Raw genomic sequence first — 23,205 nt, forward strand, 5'->3', positions numbered from 1 at the left:
CAGGAATTAGGCATGTCCCCAAGGAAAAAGCTGTGGAGGCAGGCATGTTGTGGTACTTTTGCGCTCTTCTTGGCTAGTCTTTCGCAGCTGCTGTGTTCTTGGAACTCAGGGCTTTCTGGTTAATAGAACCCTTACCCTAGGCGTAACTCAAACCTTAACCCTAGGAAGGAAAATCAGCCTATGGTTTGGGATGGTCTCATGGAAATATCAGTGGTGGCAGCCAAGTTGCGTCACTTTTGCGCTCCCCTTGGGATGCCTTTCGCAGCTGCAGTGTGCCTGGAGCCCAGGGCTTCCTGGTTTTAAAAGTCCTAGGCCTAAGCCTAACAGTAACCCTAGGAAGGTAAATCAGCCGGGTATTAGGGTTCTTCCTAAGGGAAAAGCCGTGAAAGCAGCCATGTTGTGGCACTTCTGCACTCCCTTTGGGATGCCTTTGGCAGATGAAGTAAGCCTGGAACTCAGGGCTTCCTGGTTAAAGAAATCCAAGCCCTAGGCTGAACCCTAACCCTAACCCTAGGCAGATAAATCAGCCTAGGTATAGGGATGGTGCCAAGGAAAAAGCTGTGAAAGCTGCCATGTTGTTGCACTTTTGTACTCCCCTTGGGATGCCTTGAACAGCTGCAGTGTGCCTGGAGCTAAGGGCTTCCTAGTTTTAAAAATCCTAGCCCTAGGCCTAAGCCTAACAGTAACCCTGGGAAGGCAAATCATCCCGGTGTTAGGCTTCTTGCCAAGGAAAAAGCCGTGAAAGCAGCCATGTTGTGGCACTTTTGCACTCCCTTTTGGATGCCTTTCAGAGCTCCAGTGTGCCTGGAACTCAGAGCTTCCTGATTTTAAAAATCCTAGCCCTTGGCCGAACCCCAACCCTAAGACGAGAAAGGCAAATCAGCCAGGAATTAGGCATGTCCCCAAGTAAAAAGCAGTGGAGGCAGGCATTTTGTGGTACTTTTGCGCTCTTCTTGGCTAGTCCTTCGCAGCTGCTGTGTTCTTGGAACTCAGGGCTTTCTGGTTAATAGAACCCTTACCCTAGGCGTAACTCAAACCTTAACCCTAGGAAGGAAAATCAGCCTATGGTTTGGGATGGTCTCATGGAAATATCAGTGGTGGCAGCCAAGTTGCGTCACTTTTGCGCTCCCCTTGGGATGCCTTTCGCAGCTGCAGTGTGCCTGGAGCCCAGGGCTTCCTGGTTTTAAAAGTCCTAGGCCTAAGCCTAACAGTAACCCTAGGAAGGTAAATCAGCCGGGTATTAGGGTTCTTCCTAAGGGAAAAGCCGTGAAAGCAGCCATGTTGTGGCACTTCTGCACTCCCTTTGGGATGCCTTTGGCAGATGAAGTAAGCCTGGAACTCAGGGCTTCCTGGTTAAAGAAATCCAAGCCCTAGGCTGAACCCTAACCCTAACCCTAGGCAGATAAATCAGCCTAGGTATAGGGACGGTGCCAAGGAAAAAGCTGTGAAAGCTGCCATGTTGTTGCACTTTTGTACTCCCCTTGGGATGCCTTGAACAGCTGCAGTGTGCCTGGAGCTAAGGGCTTCCTAGTTTTAAAAATCCTAGCCCTAGGCCTAAGCCTAACAGTAACCCTGGGAAGGGAAATCATCCCGGTGTTAGGCTTCTTGCCAAGGAAAAAGCCGTGAAAGCAGCCATGTTGTGGCACTTTTGCACTCCCTTTTGGATGCCTTTCAGAGCTCCAGTGTGCCTGGAACTCAGAGCTTCCTGATTTTAAAAATCCTAGCCCTTGGCCGAACCCCAACCCTAAGACGAGAAAGGCAAATCAGCCAGGAATTAGGCATGTCCCCAAGTAAAAAGCAGTGGAGGCAGGCATTTTGTGGTACTTTTGCGCTCTTCTTGGCTAGTCCTTCGCAGCTGCTGTGTTCTTGGAACTCAGGGCTTTCTGGTTAATAGAACCCTTACCCTTGGCGTAACTCAAACCTTAACCCTAGGAAGGAAAATCAGCCTATGGTTCGGGATGGTCTCATGGAAATATCAGTGGTGGCAGCCAAGTTGCGTCACTTTTGCGCTCCCCTTGGGATGCCTTTCGCAGCTGCAGTGTGCCTGGAGCCCAGGGCTTCCTGGTTTTAAAAGTCCTAGGCCTAAGCCTAACAGTAACCCTAGGAAGGTAAATCAGCCGGGTATTAGGGTTCCTCCTAAGGGAAAAGCCGTGAAAGCAGCCATGTTGTGGCACTTCTGCACTCCCTTTGGGATGCCTTTGGCAGATGAAGTAAGCCTGGAACTCAGGGCTTCCTGGTAAAAGAAATCCAAGCCCTAGGCTGAACCCTAACCCTAACCCTAGGCAGATAAATCAGCCTAGGTATAGGGATGGTGCCAAGGAAAAAGCTGTGAAAGCTGCCATGTTGTTGCACTTTTGTACTCCCCTTGGGATGCCTTGAACAGCTGCAGTGTGCCTGGAGCTAAGGGCTTCCTGTTTTAAAAATCCTAGCCCTAGGCCGAAGCCTAACAGTAACCCTGGGAAGGGAAATCAGCCTGGTGTTAGGCTTCTTGCCAAGGAAAAAGCCGTGAAAGCAGCCATGTTGTGGCACTTTTGCACTCCCTTTTGGATGCCTTTCACAGCTCCAGTGTGCCTGGAACTCAGAGCTTCCTGATTTTAAAAATCCTAGCCCTTGGCCGAACCCCAACCCTAAGACGAGAAAGGCAAATCAGCCAGGAATTAGGCATGTCCCCAAGTAAAAAGCAGTGGAGGCAGGCATTTTGTGGTACTTTTGCGCTCTTCTTGGCTAGTCCTTCGCAGCTGCTGTGTTCTTGGAACTCAGGGCTTTCTGGTTAATAGAACCCTTACCCTTGGCGTAACTCAAACCTTAACCCTAGGAAGGAAAATCAGCCTATGGTTCGGGATGCTCTCATGGAAATATCAGTGGTGGCAGCCAAGTTGCGTCACTTTTGCGCTCCCCTTGGGATGCCTTTCGCAGCTGCAGTGTGCCTGGAGCCCAGGGCTTCCTGGTTTTAAAAGTCCTAGGCCTAAGCCTAACAGTAACCCTAGGAAGGTAAATCAGCCGGGTATTAGGGTTCCTCCTAAGGGAAAAGCCGTGAAAGCAGCCATGTTGTGGCACTTCTGCACTCCCTTTGGGATGCCTTTGGCAGATGAAGTAAGCCTGGAACTCAGGGCTTCCTGGTTAAAGAAATCCAAGCCCTAGGCTGAACCCTAACCCTAACCCTAGGCAGATAAATCAGCCTAGGTATAGGGATGGTGCCAAGGAAAAAGCTGTGAAAGCTGCCATGTTGTTGCACTTTTGTACTCCCCTTGGGATGCCTTGAACAGCTGCAGTGTGCCTGGAGCTAAGGGCTTCCTAGTTTTAAAAATCCTAGCCCTAGGCCTAAGCCTAACAGTAACCCTGGGAAGGGAAATCAGCCTGGTGTTAGGCTTCTTGCCAAGGAAAAAGCCGTGAAAGCAGCCATGTTGTGGCACTTTTGCACTCCCTTTTGGATGCCTTTCACAGCTCCAGTGTGCCTGGAACTCAGGGCTTCCTGATTTTAAAAATCCTAGCCCTAGGCCGAACCCCAGCCCTAAGACGAGAAAGGCAAATCAGCCAGGAATTAGGCATGTCCCCAAGGAAAAAGCTGTGGAGGCAGGCATGTTGTGGTACTTTTGCGCTCTTCTTGGCTAGTCCTTCGCAGCTGCTGTGTTCTTGGAACTCAGGGCTTTCTGGTTAATAGAACCCTTACCCTAGGCGTAACTCAAACCTTAACCCTAGGAAGGAAAATCAGCCTATGGTTTGGGATGGTCTCATGGAAATATCAGTGGTGGCAGCCAAGTTGCGTCACTTTTGCGCTCCCCTTGGGATGCCTTTCGCAGCTGCAGTGTGCCTGGAGCCCAGGGCTTCCTGGTTTTAAAAGTCCTAGGCCTAAGCCTAACAGTAACCCTAGGAAGGTAAATCAGCCGGGTATTAGGGTTCTTCCTAAGGGAAAAGCCGTGAAAGCAGCCATGTTGTGGCACTTCTGCACTCCCTTTGGGATGCCTTTGGCAGATGAAGTAAGCCTGGAACTCAGGGCTTCCTGGTTAAAGAAATCCAAGCCCTAGGCTGAACCCTAACCCTAACCCTAGGCAGATAAATCAGCCTAGGTATAGGGATGGTGCCAAGGAAAAAGCTGTGAAAGCTGCCATGTTGTTGCACTTTTGTACTCCCCTTGGGATGCCTTGAACAGCTGCAGTGTGCCTGGAGCTAAGGGCTTCCTAGTTTTAAAAATCCTAGCCCTAGGCCTAAGCCTAACAGTAACCCTGGGAAGGGAAATCATCCCGGTGTTAGGCTTCTTGCCAAGGAAAAAGCCGTGAAAGCAGCCATGTTGTGGCACTTTTGCACTCCCTTTTGGATGCCTTTCAGAGCTCCAGTGTGCCTGGAACTCAGAGCTTCCTGATTTTAAAAATCCTAGCCCTTGGCCGAACCCCAACCCTAAGACGAGAAAGGCAAATCAGCCAGGAATTAGGCATGTCCCCAAGTAAAAAGCAGTGGAGGCAGGCATTTTGTGGTACTTTTGCGCTCTTCTTGGCTAGTCCTTCGCAGCTGCTGTGTTCTTGGAACTCAGGGCTTTCTGGTTAATAGAACCCTTACCCTTGGCGTAACTCAAACCTTAACCCTAGGAAGGAAAATCAGCCTATGGTTCGGGATGGTCTCATGGAAATATCAGTGGTGGCAGCCAAGTTGCGTCACTTTTGCGCTCCCCTTGGGATGCCTTTCGCAGCTGCAGTGTGCCTGGAGCCCAGGGCTTCCTGGTTTTAAAAGTCCTAGGCCTAAGCCTAACAGTAACCCTAGGAAGGTAAATCAGCCGGGTATTAGGGTTCCTCCTAAGGGAAAAGCCGTGAAAGCAGCCATGTTGTGGCACTTCTGCACTCCCTTTGGGATGCCTTTGGCAGATGAAGTAAGCCTGGAACTCAGGGCTTCCTGGTAAAAGAAATCCAAGCCCTAGGCTGAACCCTAACCCTAACCCTAGGCAGATAAATCAGCCTAGGTATAGGGATGGTGCCAAGGAAAAAGCTGTGAAAGCTGCCATGTTGTTGCACTTTTGTACTCCCCTTGGGATGCCTTGAACAGCTGCAGTGTGCCTGGAGCTAAGGGCTTCCTGTTTTAAAAATCCTAGCCCTAGGCCGAAGCCTAACAGTAACCCTGGGAAGGGAAATCAGCCTGGTGTTAGGCTTCTTGCCAAGGAAAAAGCCGTGAAAGCAGTCATGTTGTGGCACTTTTGCACTCCCTTTTGGATGCCTTTCACAGCTCCTGTGTGCCTGGAACTCAGGGCTTCCTGATTTTAAAAATCCTAGCCCTAGGCCGAACCCCAGCCCTAAGACGAGAAAGGCAAATCAGCCAGGAATTAGGCATGTCCCCAAGGAAAAAGCTGTGGAGGCAGGCATGTTGTGGTACTTTTGCGCTCTTCTTGGCTAGTCCTTCGCAGCTGCTGTGTTCTTGGAACTCAGGGCTTTCTGGTTAATAGAACCCTTACCCTAGGCGTAACTCAAACCTTAACCCTAGGAAGGAAAATCAGCCTATGGTTTGGGATGGTCTCATGGAAATATCAGTGGTGGCAGCCAAGTTGCGTCACTTTTGCGCTCCCCTTGGGATGCCTTTCGCAGCTGCAGTGTGCCTGGAGCCCAGGGCTTCCTGATTTTAAAAGTCCTAGGCCTAAGCCTAACAGTAACCCTAGGAAGGTAAATCAGCCGGGTATTAGGGTTCTTCCTAAGGGAAAAGCCGTGAAAGCAGCCATGTTGTGGCACTTCTGCACTCCCTTTGGGATGCCTTTGGCAGATGAAGTAAGCCTGGAACTCAGGGCTTCCTGGTTAAAGAAATCCAAGCCCTAGGCTGAACCCTAACCCTAACCCTAGGCAGATAAATCAGCCTAGGTATAGGGATGGTGCCAAGGAAAAAGCTGTGAAAGCTGCCATGTTGTTGCACTTTTGTACTCCCCTTGGGATGCCTTGAACAGCTGCAGTGTGCCTGGAGCTAAGGGCTTCCTAGTTTTAAAAATCCTAGCCCTAGGCCTAAGCCTAACAGTAACCCTGGGAAGGGAAATCATCCCGGTGTTAGGCTTCTTGCCAAGGAAAAAGCCGTGAAAGCAGCCATGTTGTGGCACTTTTGCACTCCCTTTTGGATGCCTTTCAGAGCTCCAGTGTGCCTGGAACTCAGAGCTTCCTGATTTTAAAAATCCTAGCCCTTGGCCGAACCCCAACCCTAAGACGAGAAAGGCATATCAGCCAGGAATTAGGCATGTCCCCAAGGAAAAAGCTGTGGAGGCAGGCATTTTGTGGTACTTTTGCGCTCTTCTTGGCTAGTCCTTCGCAGCTGCTGTGTTCTTGGAACTCAGGGCTTTCTGGTTAATAGAACCCTTACCCTTGGCGTAACTCAAACCTTAACCCTAGGAAGGAAAATCAGCCTATGGTTCGGGATGCTCTCATGGAAATATCAGTGGTGGCAGCCAAGTTGCGTCACTTTTGCGCTCCCCTTGGGATGCCTTTCGCAGCTGCAGTGTGCCTGGAGCCCAGGGCTTCCTGGTTTTAAAAGTCCTAGGCCTAAGCCTAACAGTAACCCTAGGAAGGTAAATCAGCCGGGTATTAGGGTTCCTCCTAAGGGAAAAGCCGTGAAAGCAGCCATGTTGTGGCACTTCTGCACTCCCTTTGGGATGCCTTTGGCAGATGAAGTAAGCCTGGAACTCAGGGCTTCCTGGTAAAAGAAATCCAAGCCCTAGGCTGAACCCTAACCCTAACCCTAGGCAGATAAATCAGCCTAGGTATAGGGATGGTGCCAAGGAAAAAGCTGTGAAAGCTGCCATGTTGTTGCACTTTTGTACTCCCCTTGGGATGCCTTGAACAGCTGCAGTGTGCCTGGAGCTAAGGGCTTCCTGTTTTAAAAATCCTAGCCCTAGGCCGAAGCCTAACAGTAACCCTGGGAAGGGAAATCAGCCTGGTGTTAGGCTTCTTGCCAAGGAAAAAGCCGTGAAAGCAGTCATGTTGTGGCACTTTTGCACTCCCTTTTGGATGCCTTTCACAGCTCCTGTGTGCCTGGAACTCAGGGCTTCCTGATTTTAAAAATCCTAGCCCTTGGCCGAACCACAGCCCTAAGACGAGAAAGGCAAATCAGCCAGGAATTAGGCATGTCCCCAAGGAAAAAGCTGTGGAGGCAGGCATGTTGTGGTACTTTTGCGCTCTTCTTGGCTAGTCCTTCGCAGCTGCTGTGTTCTTGGAACTCAGGGCTTTCTGGTTAATAGAAGCCTTACCCTAGGCGTAACTCAAACCTTAAGCCTAGGAAGGAAAATCAGCCTATGGTTCGGGATGCTCTCATGGAAATATCAGTGGTGGCAGCCAAGTTGCGTCACTTTTGCGCTCCCCTTGGGATGCCTTTCGCAGCTGCAGTGTGCCTGGAGCCCAGGGCTTCCTGGTTTTAAAAGTCCTAGGCCTAAGCCTAACAGTAACCCTAGGAAGGTAAATCAGCCGGGTATTAGGGTTCTTCCTAAGGGAAAAGCCGTGAAAGCAGCCATGTTGTGGCACTTCTGCACTCCCTTTGGGATGCCTTTGGCAGATGAAGTAAGCCTGGAACTCAGGGCTTCCTGGTTAAAGAAATCCAAGCCCTAGGCTGAACCCTAACCCTAACCCTAGGCAGATAAATCAGCCTAGGTATAGGGATGGTGCCAAGGAAAAAGCTGTGAAAGCTGCCATGTTGTTGCACTTTTGTACTCCCCTTGGGATGCCTTGAACAGCTGCAGTGTGCCTGGAGCTAAGGGCTTCCTAGTTTTAAAAATCCTAGCCCTAGGCCTAAGCCTAACAGTAACCCTGGGAAGGGAAATCATCCCGGTGTTAGGCTTCTTGCCAAGGAAAAAGCCGTGAAAGCAGCCATGTTGTGGCACTTTTGCACTCCCTTTTGGATGCCTTTCAGAGCTCCAGTGTGCCTGGAACTCAGAGCTTCCTGATTTTAAAAATCCTAGCCCTTGGCCGAACCCCAACCCTAAGACGAGAAAGGCAAATCAGCCAGGAATTAGGCATGTCCCCAAGTAAAAAGCTGTGGAGGCAGGCATTTTGTGGTACTTTTGCGCTCTTCTTGGCTAGTCCTTCGCAGCTGCTGTGTTCTTGGAACTCAGGGCTTTCTGGTTAATAGAACCCTTACCCTTGGCGTTACTCAAACCTTAACCCTAGGAAGGAAAATCAGCCTATGGTTCGGGATGCTCTCATGGAAATATCAGTGGTGGCAGCCAAGTTGCGTCACTTTTGCGCTCCCCTTGGGATGCCTTTCGCAGCTGCAGTGTGCCTGGAGCCCAGGGCTTCCTGGTTTTAAAAGTCCTAGGCCTAAGCCTAACAGTAACCCTAGGAAGGTAAATCAGCCGGGTATTAGGGTTCCTCCTAAGGGAAAAGCCGTGAAAGCAGCCATGTTGTGGCACTTCTGCACTCCCTTTGGGATGCCTTTGGCAGATGAAGTAAGCCTGGAACTCAGGGCTTCCTGGTTAAAGAAATCCAAGCCCTACGCTGAACCCTAACCCTAACCCTAGGCAGATAAATCAGCCTAGGTATAGGGATGGTGCCAAGGAAAAAGCTGTGAAAGCTGCCATGTTGTTGCACTTTTGTACTCCCCTTGGGATGCCTTGAACAGCTGCAGTGTGCCTGGAGCTAAGGGCTTCCTGTTTTAAAAATCCTAGCCCTAGGCCGAAGCCTAACAGTAACCCTGGGAAGGGAAATCAGCCTGGTGTTAGGCTTCTTGCCAAGGAAAAAGCCGTGAAAGCAGCCATGTTGTGGCACTTTTGCACTCCCTTTTGGATGCCTTTCACAGCTCCAGTGTGCCTGGAACTCAGGGCTTCCTGATTTTAAAAATCCTAGCCCTTGGCCGAACCACAGCCCTAAGACGAGAAAGGCAAATCAGCCAGGAATTAGGCATGTCCCCAAGGAAAAAGCTGTGGAGGCAGGCATGTTGTGGTACTTTTGCGCTCTTCTTGGCTAGTCCTTCGCAGCTGCTGTGTTCTTGGAACTCAGGGCTTTCTGGTTAATAGAACCCTTACCCTAGGCGTAACTCAAACCTTAAGCCTAGGAAGGAAAATCAGCCTATGGTTCGGGATGCTCTCATGGAAATATCAGTGGTGGCAGCCAAGTTGCGTCACTTTTGCGCTCCCCTTGGGATGCCTTTCGCAGCTGCAGTGTGCCTGGAGCCCAGGGCTTCCTGGTTTTAAAAGTCCTAGGCCTAAGCCTAACAGTAACCCTAGGAAGGTAAATCAGCCGGGTATTAGGGTTCTTCCTAAGGGAAAAGCCGTGAAAGCAGCCATGTTGTGGCACTTCTGCACTCCCTTTGGGATGCCTTTGGCAGATGAAGTAAGCCTGGAACTCAGGGCTTCCTGGTTAAAGAAATCCAAGCCCTAGGCTGAACCCTAACCCTAACCCTAGGCAGATAAATCAGCCTAGGTATAGGGATGGTGCCAAGGAAAAAGCTGTGAAAGCTGCCATGTTGTTGCACTTTTGTACTCCCCTTGGGATGCCTTGAACAGCTGCAGTGTGCCTGGAGCTAAGGGCTTCCTAGTTTTAAAAATCCTAGCCCTAGGCCTAAGCCTAACAGTAACCCTGGGAAGGCAAATCAGCCTGGTGTTAGGCTTCATGCCAAGGAAAAAGCCGTGAAAGCAGCCATGTTGTGGCACTTTTGCACTCCCTTTTGGATGCCTTTCACAGCTGCAGTGTGCCTGGAACTCAGGGCTTCCTGATTTTAAAAATCCTAGCCCTTGGCCGAACCCCAGCCCTAAGACGAGAAAGGCAAATCAGCCAGGAATTAGGCATGTCCCCAAGGAAAAAGCTGTGGAGGCAGGCATGTTGTGGTACTTTTGCGCTCTTCTTGGCTAGTCCTTCGCAGCTGCTGTGTTCTTGGAACTCAGGGCTTTCTGGTTAATAGAACCCTTACCCTAGGCGTAACTCAAACCTTAAGCCTAGGAAGGAAAATCAGCCTATGGTTCGGGATGCTCTCATGGAAATATCAGTGGTGGCAGCCAAGTTGCGTCACTTTTGCGCTCCCCCTGGGATGCCTTTCGCAGCTGCAGTGTGCCTGGAGCCCAGGGCTTCCTGGTTTTAAAAGTCCTAGGCCTAAGCCTAACAGTAACCCTAGGAAGGTAAATCAGCCGGGTATTAGGGTTCTTCCTAAGGGAAAAGCCGTGAAAGCAGCCATGTTGTGGCACTTCTGCACTCCCTTTGGGATGCCTTTGGCAGATGAAGTAAGCCTGGAACTCAGGGCTTCCTGGTTAAAGAAATCCAAGCCCTAGGCTGAACCCTAACCCTAACCCTAGGCAGATAAATCAGCCTAGGTATAGGGATGGTGCCAAGGAAAAAGCTGTGAAAGCTGCCATGTTGTTGCACTTTTGTACTCCCCTTGGGATGCCTTGAACAGCTGCAGTGTGCCTGGAGCTAAGGGCTTCCTAGTTTTAAAAATCCTAGCCCTAGGCCTAAGCCTAACAGTAACCCTGGGAAGGGAAATCAGCCTGGTGTTAGGCTTCTTGCCAAGGAAAAAGCCGTGAAAGCAGCCATTTGTATCACTTTTGCACTCCCTTTTGGATGCCTTTCACAGCTGCAGTGTGCCTGGAACTCAGGGCTTCCTGATTTTAAAAATCCTATCCCTTGGCCGAACCCCAGCCCTAAGACGAGAAAGGCAAATCAGCCAGGAATTAGGCATGTCCCCAAGGAAAAAGCTGTGGAGGCAGGCATGTTGTGGTACTTTTGCGCTCTTCTTGGCTAGTCCTTCGCAGCTGCTGTGTTCTTGGAACTCAGGGCTTTCTGGTTAATAGAACCCTTACCCTAGGCGTAACTCAAACCTTAACCCTAGGAAGGAAAATCAGCCTATGGTTTGGGATGGTCTCATGGAAATATCAGTGGTGGCAGCCAAGTTGCGTCACTTTTGCGCTCCCCTTGGGATGCCTTTCGCAGCTGCAGTGTGCCTGGAGCCCAGGGCTTCCTGGTTTTAAAAGTCCTAGGCCTAAGCCTAACAGTAACCCTAGGAAGGTAAATCAGCCGGGTATTAGGGTTCTTCCTAAGGGAAAAGCCGTGAAAGCAGCCATGTTGTGGCACTTCTGCACTCCCTTTGGGATGCCTTTGGCAGATGAAGTAAGCCTGGAACTCAGGGCTTCCTGGTTAAAGAAATCCAAGCCCTAGGCTGAACCCTAACCCTAACCCTAGGCAGATAAATCAGCCTAGGTATAGGGATGGTGCCAAGGAAAAAGCTGTGAAAGCTGCCATGTTGTTGCACTTTTGTACTCCCCTTGGGATGCCTTGAACAGCTGCAGTGTGCCTGGAGCTAAGGGCTTCCTAGTTTTAAAAATCCTAGCCCTAGGCCTAAGCCTAACAGTAACCCTGGGAAGGGAAATCATCCCGGTGTTAGGCTTCTTGCCAAGGAAAAAGCCGTGAAAGCAGCCATGTTGTGGCACTTTTGCACTCCCTTTTGGATGCCTTTCAGAGCTCCAGTGTGCCTGGAACTCAGGGCTTCCTGATTTTAAAAATCCTAGCCCTTGGCCGAACCCCAACCCTAAGACGAGAAAGGCAAATCAGCCAGGAATTAGGCATGTCCCCAAGGAAAAAGCTGTGGAGGCAGGCATTTTGTGGTACTTTTGCGCTCTTCTTGGCTAGTCCTTCGCAGCTGCTGTGTTCTTGGAACTCAGGGCTTTCTGGTTAATAGAACCCTTACCCTTGGCGTAACTCAAACCTTAACCCTAGGAAGGAAAATCAGCCTATGGTTCGGGATGCTCTCATGGAAATATCAGTGGTGGCAGCCAAGTTGCGTCACTTTTGCGCTCCCCTTGGGATGCCTTTCGCAGCTGCAGTGTGCCTGGAGCCCAGGGCTTCCTGGTTTTAAAAGTCCTAGGCCTAAGCCTAACAGTAACCCTAGGAAGGTAAATCAGCCGGGTATTAGGGTTCCTCCTAAGGGAAAAGCCGTGAAAGCAGCCATGTTGTGGCACTTCTGCACTCCCTTTGGGATGCCTTTGGCAGATGAAGTAAGCCTGGAACTCAGGGCTTCCTGGTAAAAGAAATCCAAGCCCTAGGCTGAACCCTAACCCTAACCCTAGGCAGATAAATCAGCCTAGGTATAGGGATGGTGCCAAGGAAAAAGCTGTGAAAGCTGCCATGTTGTTGCACTTTTGTACTCCCCTTGGGATGCCTTGAACAGCTGCAGTGTGCCTGGAGCTAAGGGCTTCCTGTTTTAAAAATCCTAGCCCTAGGCCGAAGCCTAACAGTAACCCTGGGAAGGGAAATCAGCCTGGTGTTAGGCTTCTTGCCAAGGAAAAAGCCGTGAAAGCAGCCATGTTGTGGCACTTTTGCACTCCCTTTTGGATGCCTTTCACAGCTCCTGTGTGCCTGGAACTCAGGGCTTCCTGATTTTAAAAATCCTAGCCCTTGGCCGAACCACAGCCCTAAGACGAGAAAGGCAAATCAGCCAGGAATTAGGCATGTCCCCAAGGAAAAAGCTGTGGAGGCAGGCATGTTGTGGTACTTTTGCGCTCTTCTTGGCTAGTCCTTCGCAGCTGCTGTGTTCTTGGAACTCAGGGCTTTCTGGTTAATAGAACCCTTACCCTAGGCGTAACTCAAACCTTAAGCCTAGGAAGGAAAATCAGCCTATGGTTCGGGATGCTCTCATGGAAATATCAGTGGTGGCAGCCAAGTTGCGTCACTTTTGCGCTCCCCTTGGGATGCCTTTCGCAGCTGCAGTGTGCCTGGAGCCCAGGGCTTCCTGGTTTTAAAAGTCCTAGGCCTAAGCCTAACAGTAACCCTAGGAAGGTAAATCAGCCGGGTATTAGGGTTCTTCCTAAGGGAAAAGCCGTGAAAGCAGCCATGTTGTGGCACTTCTGCACTCCCTTTGGGATGCCTTTGGCAGATGAAGTAAGCCTGGAACTCAGGGCTTCCTGGTTAAAGAAATCCAAGCCCTAGGCTGAACCCTAACCCTAACCCTAGGCAGATAAATCAGCCTAGGTATAGGGATGGTGCCAAGGAAAAAGCTGTGAAAGCTGCCATGTTGTTGCACTTTTGTACTCCCCTTGGGATGCCTTGAACAGCTGCAGTGTGCCTGGAGCTAAGGGCTTCCTAGTTTTAAAAATCCTAGCCCTAGGCCTAAGCCTAACAGTAACCCTGGGAAGGCAAATCAGCCTGGTGTTAGGCTTCATGCCAAGGAAAAAGCCGTGAAAGCAGCCATGTTGTGGCACTTTTGCACTCCCTTTTGGATGCCTTTCACAGCTGCAGTGTGCCTGGAACTCAGGGCTTCCTGATTTTAAAAATCCTAGCCCTTGGCCGAACCCCAGCCCTAAGACGAGAAAGGCAAATCAGCCAGGAATTAGGCATGTCCCCAAGGAAAAAGCTGTGGAGGCAGGCATGTTGTGGTACTTTTGCGCTCTTCTTGGCTAGTCCTTCGCAGCTGCTGTGTTCTTGGAACTCAGGGCTTTCTGGTTAATAGAACCCTTACCCTAGGCGTAACTCAAACCTTAAGCCTAGGAAGGAAAATCAGCCTATGGTTCGGGATGGTCTCATGGAAATATCAGTGGTGGCAGCCAAGTTGCGTCACTTTTGCGCTCCCCCTGGGATGCCTTTCGCAGCTGCAGTGTGCCTGGAGCCCAGGGCTTCCTGGTTTTAAAAGTCCTAGGCCTAAGCCTAACAGTAACCCTAGGAAGGTAAATCAGCCGGGTATTAGGGTTCTTCCTAAGGGAAAAGCCGTGAAAGCAGCCATGTTGTGGCACTTCTGCACTCCCTTTGGGATGCCTTTGGCAGATGAAGTAAGCCTGGAACTCAGGGCTTCCTGGTTAAAGAAATCCAAGCCCTAGGCTGAACCCTAACCCTAACCCTAGGCAGATAAATCAGCCTAGGTATAGGGATGGTGCCAAGGAAAAAGCTGTGAAAGCTGCCATGTTGTTGCACTTTTGTACTCCCCTTGGGATGCCTTGAACAGCTGCAGTGTGCCTGGAGCTAAGGGCTTCCTAGTTTTAAAAATCCTAGCCCTAGGCCTAAGCCTAACAGTAACCCTGGGAAGGCAAATCAGCCTGGTGTTAGGCTTCTTGCCAAGGAAAAAGCCGTGAAAGCAGCCATTTGTATCACTTTTGCACTCCCTTTTGGATGCCTTTCACAGCTGCAGTGTGCCTGGAACTCAGGGCTTCCTGATTTTAAAAATCCTAGCCCTAGGCCGAACCCCAGCCCTAAGACGAGAAAGGCAAATCAGCCAGGAATTAGGCATGTCCCCAAGGAAAAAGCTGTGGAGGCAGGCATGTTGTGGTACTTTTGCGCTCTTCTTGGCTAGTCCTTCGCAGCTGCTGTGTTCTTGGAACTCAGGGCTTTCTGGTTAATAGAACCCTTACCCTAGGCGTAACTCAAACCTTAACCCTAGGAAGGAAAATCAGCCTATGGTTCGGGATGCTCTCATGGAAATATCAGTGGTGGCAGCCAAGTTGCGTCACTTTTGCGCTCCCCCTGGGATGCCTTTCGCAGCTGCAGTGTGCCTGGAGCCCAGGGCTTCCTGGTTTTAAAAGTCCTAGGCCTAAGCCTAACAGTAACCCTAGGAAGGTAAATCAGCCGGGTATTAGGGTTCTTCCTAAGGGAAAAGCCGTGAAAGCAGCCATGTTGTGGCACTTCTGCACTCCCTTTGGGATGCCTTTGGCAGATGAAGTAAGCCTGGAACTCAGGGCTTCCTGGTTAAAGAAATCCAAGCCCTACGCTGAACCCTAACCCTAACCCTAGGCAGATAAATCAGCCTAGGTATAGGGATGGTGCCAAGGAAAAAGCTGTGAAAGCTGCCATGTTGTTGCACCTTTATACTCCCCTTGGGATGCCTTGAACAGCTGCAGTGTGCCTGGAGCTAAGGGCTTCCTAGTTTTAAAAATCCTAGCCCTAGGCCTAAGCCTAACAGTAACCCTGGGAAGGGAAATCAGCCTGGTATTAGGCTTCTTGCCAAGGAAAAAGCCGTGAAAGCAGCCATTTTGTATCACTTTTGCACTCCCTTTTGGATGCCTTTCACAGCTCCAGTGTGCCTGGAACTCAGGGCTTCCTGATTTTAAAAATCCTAGCCCTAGGCCGAACCCCAGCCCTAAGACGAGAAAGGCAAATCAGCCAGGAATTAGGCATGTCCCCAAGGAAAAAGCTGTGGAGGCAGGCATGTTGTGGTACTTTTGCGCTCTTCTTGGCTAGTCCTTCGCAGCTGCTGTGTTCTTGGAACTCAGGGCTTTCTGGTTAATAGAACCCTTACCCTAGGCGTAACTCAAACCTTAACCCTAGGAAGGAAAATCAGCCTATGGTTTGGGATGGTCTCATGGAAATATCAGTGGTGGCAGCCAAGTTGCGTCACTTTTGCGCTCCCCTTGGGATGCCTTTCGCAGCTGCAGTGTGCCTGGAGCCCAGGGCTTCCTGGTTTTAAAAGTCCTAGGCCTAAGCCTAACAGTAACCCTAGGAAGGTAAATCAGCCGGGTATTAGGGTTCTTCCTAAGGGAAAAGCCGTGAAAGCAGCCATGTTGTGGCACTTCTGCACTCCCTTTGGGATGCCTTTGGCAGATGAAGTAAGCCTGGAACTCAGGGCTTCCTGGTTAAAGAAATCCAAGCCCTAGGCTGAACCCTAACCCTAACCCTAGGCAGATAAATCAGCCTAGGTATAGGGATGGTGCCAAGGAAAAAGCTGTGAAAGCTGCCATGTTGTTGCACTTTTGTACTCCCCTTGGGATGCCTTGAACAGCTGCAGTGTGCCTGGAGCTAAGGGCTTCCTAGTTTTAAAAATCCTAGCCCTAGGCCTAAGCCTAACAGTAACCCTGGGAAGGGAAATCAGCCTGGTGTTAGGCTTCTTGCCAAGGAAAAAGCCGTGAAAGCAGCCATGTTGTGGCACTTTTGCACTCCCTTTTGGATGCCTTTCACAGCTCCAGTGTGCCTGGAACTCAGGGCTTCCTGATTTTAAAAATCCTAGCCCTAGGCCGAACCCCAGCCCTAAGACGAGAAAGGCAAATCAGCCAGGAATTAGGCATGTCCCCAAGGAAAAAGCTGTGGAGGCAGGCATGTTGTGGTACTTTTGCGCTCTTCTTGGCTAGTCCTTCGCAGCTGCTGTGTTCTTGGAACTCAGGGCTTTCTGGTTAATAGAACCCTTACCCTAGGCGTAACTCAAACCTTAAGCCTAGGAAGGAAAATCAGCCTATGGTTCGGGATGCTCTCATGGAAATATCAGTGGTGGCAGCCAAGTTGCGTCACTTTTGCGCTCCCCCTGGGATGCCTTTCGCAGCTGCAGTGTGCCTGGAGCCCAGGGCTTCCTGGTTTTAAAAGTCCTAGGCCTAAGCCTAACAGTAACCCTAGGAAGGTAAATCAGCCGGGTATTAGGGTTCTTCCTAAGGGAAAAGCCGTGAAAGCAGCCATGTTGTGGCACTTCTGCACTCCCTTTGGGATGCCTTTGGCAGATGAAGTAAGCCTGGAACTCAGGGCTTCCTGGTTAAAGAAATCCAAGCCCTAGGCTGAACCCTAACCCTAACCCTAGGCAGATAAATCAGCCTAGGTATAGGGATGGTGCCAAGGAAAAAGCTGTGAAAGCTGCCATGTTGTTGCACTTTTGTACTCCCCTTGGCATGCCTTGAACAGCTGCAGTGTGCCTGGAGCTAAGGGCTTCCTAGTTTTAAAAATCCTAGCCCTAGGCCTAAGCCTAACAGTAACCCTGGGAAGGGAAATCATCCCGGTGTTAGGCTTCTTGCCAAGGAAAAAGCCGTGAAAGCAGCCATGTTGTGGCACTTTTGCACTCCCTTTTGGATGCCTTTCACAGCTGCAGTTTGCCTGGAACTCACGACTTCCTGATTTTAAAAATCCTAGCCCTAGGCCGAACCTCAACCCTAAGACGAGAAAGGCAAATCAGCCAGGAATTCGGCATGTCCCCAAGGAAAAAGTGGTGGAGGCAGGCATGTTGTGGTACTTTTGCGCTCTTCTTGGCTAGTCCTTCGCAGCTGCTGTGTTCTTGGAACTCAGGGCTTTCTGGTTAATAGAACCCTTACCCTAGGCGTAACTCAAACCTTAAGCCTAGGAAGGAAAACCAGCCTATGGTTCGGGATGCTCTCATGGAAATATCAGTGGTGGCAGCCAAGTTGCGTCACTTTTGCGCTCCCCTTGGGATGCCTTTCGCAGCTGCAGTGTGCCTGGAGCCCAGGGCTTCCTGGTTTTAAAAGTCCTAGGCCTAAGCCTAACAGTAACCCTAGGAAGGTAAATCAGCCGGGTATTAGGGTTCTTCCTAAGGGAAAAGCCGTGAAAGCAGCCATGTTGTGGCACTTCTGCACTCCCTTTGGGATGCCTTTGGCAGATGAAGTAAGCCTGGAACTCAGGGCTTCCTGGTTAAAGAAATCCAAGCCCTAGGCTGAACCCTAACCCTAACCCTAGGCAGATAAATCAACCTAGGTATAGGGATGGTGCCAAGGAAAAAGCTGTGAAAGCTGCCATGTTGTTGCACTTTTGTACTCCCCTTGGGATGCCTTGAACAGCTGCAGTGTGCCTGGAGCTAAGGGCTTCCTAGTTTTAAAAATCCTAGCCCTAGGCCTAAGCCTAACAGTAACCCTGGGAAGGGAAATCAGCCTGGTGTTAGGCTTCTTGCCAAGGAAAAAGCTGTGAAAGCAGCCATGTTGTGGCACTTTTGCACTCCCTTTTGGATGCCTTTCACAGCTCCAGTGTGCCTGGAACTCAGGGCTTCCTGATTTTAAAAATCCTATCCCTTGGCCGAACCCCAGCCCTAAGACGAGAAAGGCAAATCAGCCAGGAATTAGGCATGTCCCCAAGGAAAAAGCTGTGGAGGCAGGCATGTTGTGGTACTTTTGCGCTCTTCTTGGCTAGTCCTTCGCAGCTGCTGTGTTCTTGGAACTCAGGGCTTTCTGGTTAATAGAACCCTTACCCTAGGCGTAACTCAAACCTTAACCCTAGGAAGGAAAATCAGCCTATGGTTCGGGATGCTCTCATGGAAATATCAGTGGTGGCAGCCAAGTTGCGTCACTTTTGCGCTCCCCTTGGGATGCCTTTCGCAGCTGCAGTGTGCCTGGAGCCCAGGGCTTCCTGGTTTTAAAAGTCCTAGGCCTAAGCCTAACAGTAACCCTAGGAAGGTAAATCAGCCGGGTATTAGGGTTCTTCCTAAGGGAAAAGCCGTGAAAGCAGCCATGTTGTGGCACTTCTGCACTCCCTTTGGGATGCCTTTGGCAGATGAAGTAAGCCTGGAACTCAGGGCTTCCTGGTTAAAGAAATCCAAGCCCTAGGCTGAACCCTAACCCTAACCCTAGGCAGATAAATCAGCCTAGGTATAGGGATGGTGCCAAGGAAAAAGCTGTGAAAGCTGCCATGTTGTTGCACCTTTATACTCCCCTTGGGATGCCTTGAACAGCTGCAGTGTGCCTGGAGCTAAGGGCTTCCTAGTTTTAAAAATCCTAGCCCTAGGCCTAAGCCTAACAGTAACCCTGGGAAGGGAAATCAGCCTGGTATTAGGCTTCTTGCCAAGGAAAAAGCCGTGAAAGCAGCCATGTTGTGGCACTTTTGCACTCCCTTTTGGATGCCTTTCACAGCTGCAGTTTGCCTGGAACTCACGACTTCCTGATTTTAAAAATCCTAGCCCTAGGCCGAACCTCAACCCTAAGACGAGAAAGGCAAATCAGCCAGGAATTCGGCATGTCCCCAAGGAAAAAGCTGTGGAGGCAGGCATGTTGTGGTACTTTTGCGCTCTTCTTGGCTAGTCCTTCGCAGCTGCTGTGTTCTTGGAACTCAGGGCTTTCTGGTTAATAGAACCCTTACCCTAGGCGTAACTCAAACCATAAGCCTAGGAAGGAAAACCAGCCTATGGTTCGGGATGCTCTCATGGAAATATCAGTGGTGGCAGCCAAGTTGCGTCACTTTTGCGCTCCCCTTGGGATGCCTTTCGCAGCTGCAGTGTGCCTGGAGCCCAGGGCTTCCTGGTTTTAAAAGTCCTAGGCCTAAGCCTAACAGTAACCCTAGGAAGGTAAATCAGCCGGGTATTAGGGTTCTTCCTAAGGGAAAAGCCGTGAAAGCAGCCATGTTGTGGCACTTCTGCACTCCCTTTGGGATGCCTTTGGCAGATGAAGTAAGCCTGGAACTCAGGGCTTCCTGGTTAAAGAAATCCAAGCCCTAGGCTGAACCCTAACCCTAACCCTAGGCAGATAAATCAACCTAGGTATAGGGATGGTGCCAAGGAAAAAGCTGTGAAAGCTGCCATGTTGTTGCACTTTTGTACTCCCCTTGGGATGCCTTGAACAGCTGCAGTGTGCCTGGAGCTAAGGGCTTCCTAGTTTTAAAAATCCTAGCCCTAGGCCTAAGCCTAACAGTAACCCTGGGAAGGGAAATCAGCCTGGTGTTAGGCTTCTTGCCAAGGAAAAAGCTGTGAAAGCAGCCATGTTGTGGCACTTTTGCACTCCCTTTTGGATGCCTTTCACAGCTCCAGTGTGCCTGGAACTCAGGGCTTCCTGATTTTAAAAATCCTATCCCTTGGCCGAACCCCAGCCCTAAGACGAGAAAGGCAAATCAGCCAGGAATTAGGCATGTCCCCAGGGAAAAAGCTGTGGAGGCAGGCATGTTGTGGTACTTTTGCGCTCTTCTTGGCTAGTCCTTCGCAGCTGCTGTGTTCTTGGAACTCAGGGCTTTCTGGTTAATAGAACCCTTACCCTAGGCGTAACTCAAACCTTAAGCCTAGGAAGGAAAATCAGCCTATGGTTCGGGATGCTCTCATGGAAATATCAGTGGTGGCAGCCAAGTTGCGTCACTTTTGCGCTCCCCCTGGGATGCCTTTCGCAGCTGCAGTGTGCCTGGAGCCCAGGGCTTCCTGGTTTTAAAAGTCCTAGGCCTAAGCCTAACAGTAACCCTAGGAAGGTAAATCAGCCGGGTATTAGGGTTCTTCCTAAGGGAAAAGCCGTGAAAGCAGCCATGTTGTGGCACTTCTGCACTCCCTTTGGGATGCCTTTGGCAGATGAAGTAAGCCTGGAACTCAGGGCTTCCTGGTTAAAGAAATCCAAGCCCTAGGCTGAACCCTAACCCTAACCCTAGGCAGATAAATCAGCCTAGGTATAGGGATGGTGCCAAGGAAAAAGCTGTGAAAGCTGCCATGTTGTTGCACTTTTGTACTCCCCTTGGGATGCCTTGAACAGCTGCAGTGTGCCTGGAGCTAAGGGCTTCCTAGTTTTAAAAATCCTAGCCCTAGGCCTAAGCCTAACAGTAACCCTGGGAAGGGAAATCAGCCTGGTGTTAGGCTTCTTGCCAAGGAAAAAGCCGTGAAAGCAGCCATGTTGTGGCACTTTTGCACTCCCTTTTGGATGCCTTTCAGAGCTCCAGTGTGCCTGGAACTCAGAGCTTCCTGATTTTAAAAATCCTAGCCCTTGGCCGAACCCCAGCCCTAAGACGAGAAAGGCAAATCAGCCAGGAATTAGGCATGTCCCCAAGGAAAAAGCTGTGGAGGCAGGCATGTTGTGGTACTTTTGCGCTCTTCTTGGCTAGTCCTTCGCAGCTGCTGTGTTCTTGGAACTCAGGGCTTTCTGGTTAATAGAACCCTTACCCTAGGCGTAACTCAAACCTTAAGCCTAGGAAGGAAAATCAGCCTATGGTTCGGGATGCTCTCATGGAAATATCAGTGGTGGCAGCCAAGTTGCGTCACTTTTGCGCTCCCCTTGGGATGCCTTTTGCAGCTGCAGTGTGCCTGGAGCCCAGGGCTTCCTGGTTTTAAAAGTCCTAGGCCTAAGCCTAACAGTAACCCTAGGAAGGTAAATCAGCCGGGTATTAGGGTTCTTCCTAAGGGAAAAGCCGTGAAAGCAGCCATGTTGTGGCACTTCTGCACTCCCTTTGGGATGCCTTTGGCAGATGAAGTAAGCCTGGAACTCAGGGCTTCCTGGTTAAAGAAATCCAAGCCCTAGGCTGAACCCTAACCCTAACCCTAGGCAGATAAATCAGCCTAGGTATAGGGATGGTGCCAAGGAAAAAGCTGTGAAAGCTGCCATGTTGTTGCATTTTTGTACTCCCCTTGGGATGCCTTGAACAGCTGCAGTGTGCCTGGAGCTAAGGGCTTCCTAGTTTTAAAAATCCTAGCCCTAGGCCTAAGCCTAACAGTAACCCTGGGAAGGGAAATCAGCCTGGTGTTAGGCTTCTTGCCAAGGAAAAAGCCGTGAAAGCAGCCATTTTGTATCACTTTTGCACTCCCTTTTGGATGCCTTTCACAGCTGCAGTGTGCCTGGAACTCAGGGCTTCCTGATTTTAAAAATCCTAGCCCTAGGCCGAACCCCAGCCCTAAGACGAGAAAGGCAAATCAGCCAGGAATTAGGCATGTCCCCAAGGAAAAAGCTGTGGAGGCAGGCATGTTGTGGTACTTTTGCGCTCTTCTTGGGTAGTCCTTCACAGCTGCTGTGTTCTTGGAACTCAGGGCTTTCTGGTTAATAGAACCCTTACCCTAGGCGTAACTCAAACCTTAACCCTAGGAAGGAAAATCAGCCTATGGTTCGGGATGCTCTCATGGAAATATCAGTGGTGGCAGCCAAGTTGCGTCACTTTTGCGCTCCCCTTGGGATGCCTTTCGCAGCTGCAGTGTGCCTGGAGCCCAGGGCTTCCTGGTTTTAAAAGTCCTAGGCCTAAGCCTAACAGTAACCCTAGGAAGGTAAATCAGCCGGGTATTAGGGTTCTTCCTAAGGGAAAAGCCGTGAAAGCAGCCATGTTGTGGCACTTCTGCACTCCCTTTGGGATGCCTTTGGCAGATGAAGTAAGCCTGGAACTCAGGGCTTCCTGGTTAAAGAAATCCAAGCCCTAGGCTGAACCCTAACCCTAACCCTAGGCAGATAAATCAGCCTAGGTATAGGGATGGTGCCAAGGAAAAAGCTGTGAAAGCTGCCATGTTGTTGCACTTTTGTACTCCCCTTGGGATGCCTTGAACAGCTGCAGTGTGCCTGGAGCTAAGGGCTTCCTAGTTTTAAAAATCCTAGCCCTAGGCCTAAGCCTAACAGTAACCCTGGGAAGGGAAATCAGCCTGGTGTTAGGCTTCTTGCCAAGGAAAAAGCCGTGAAAGCAGCCATGTTGTGGCACTTTTGCACTCCCTTTTGGATGCCTTTCACAGCTCCAGTGTGCCTGGAACTCAGGGCTTCCTGATTTTAAAAATCCTAGCCCTAGGCCGAACCCCAGCCCTAAGACGAGAAAGGCAAATCAGCCAGGAATTAGGCATGTCCCCAAGGAAAAAGCTGTGGAGGCAGGCATGTTGTGGTACTTTTGCGCTCTTCTTGGCTAGTCCTTCGCAGCTGCTGTGTTCTTGGAACTCAGGGCTTTCTGGTTAATAGAACCCTTACCCTAGGCGTAACTCAAACCTTAAGCCTAGGAAGGAAAATCAGCCTATGGTTCGGGATGCTCTCATGGAAATATCAGTGGTGGCAGCCAAGTTGCGTCACTTTTGCGCTCCCCCTGGGATGCCTTTCGCAGCTGCAGTGTGCCTGGAGCCCAGGGCTTCCTGGTTTTAAAAGTCCTAGGCCTAAGCCTAACAGTAACCCTAGGAAGGTAAATCAGCCGGGTATTAGGGTTCTTCCTAAGGGAAAAGCCGTGAAAGCAGCCATGTTGTGGCACTTCTGCACTCCCTTTGGGATGCCTTTGGCAGATGAAGTAAGCCTGGAACTCAGGGCTTCCTGGTTAAAGAAATCCAAGCCCTAGGCTGAACCCTAACCCTAACCCTAGGCAGATAAATCAGCCTAGGTATAGGGATGGTGCCAAGGAAAAAGCTGTGAAAGCTGCCATGTTGTTGCACTTTTGTACTCCCCTTGGCATGCCTTGAACAGCTGCAGTGTGCCTGGAGCTAAGGGCTTCCTAGTTTTAAAAATCCTAGCCCTAGGCCTAAGCCTAACAGTAACCCTGGGAAGGGAAATCATCCCGGTGTTAGGCTTCTTGCCAAGGAAAAAGCCGTGAAAGCAGCCATGTTGTGGCACTTTTGCACTCCCTTTTGGATGCCTTTCACAGCTGCAGTTTGCCTGGAACTCACGACTTCCTGATTTTAAAAATCCTAGCCCTAGGCCGAACCTCAACCCTAAGACGAGAAAGGCAAATCAGCCAGGAATTCGGCATGTCCCCAAGGAAAAAGTGGTGGAGGCAGGCATGTTGTGGTACTTTTGCGCTCTTCTTGGCTAGTCCTTCGCAGCTGCTGTGTTCTTGGAACTCAGGGCTTTCTGGTTAATAGAACCCTTACCCTAGGCGTAACTCAAACCTTAAGCCTAGGAAGGAAAACCAGCCTATGGTTCGGGATGCTCTCATGGAAATATCAGTGGTGGCAGCCAAGTTG

This window comes from Ammospiza nelsoni, chromosome 27 (assembly GCF_027579445.1).
Source record: "Ammospiza nelsoni isolate bAmmNel1 chromosome 27, bAmmNel1.pri, whole genome shotgun sequence".
NCBI classification, from domain to species: Eukaryota; Metazoa; Chordata; class Aves; order Passeriformes; family Passerellidae; genus Ammospiza; species Ammospiza nelsoni.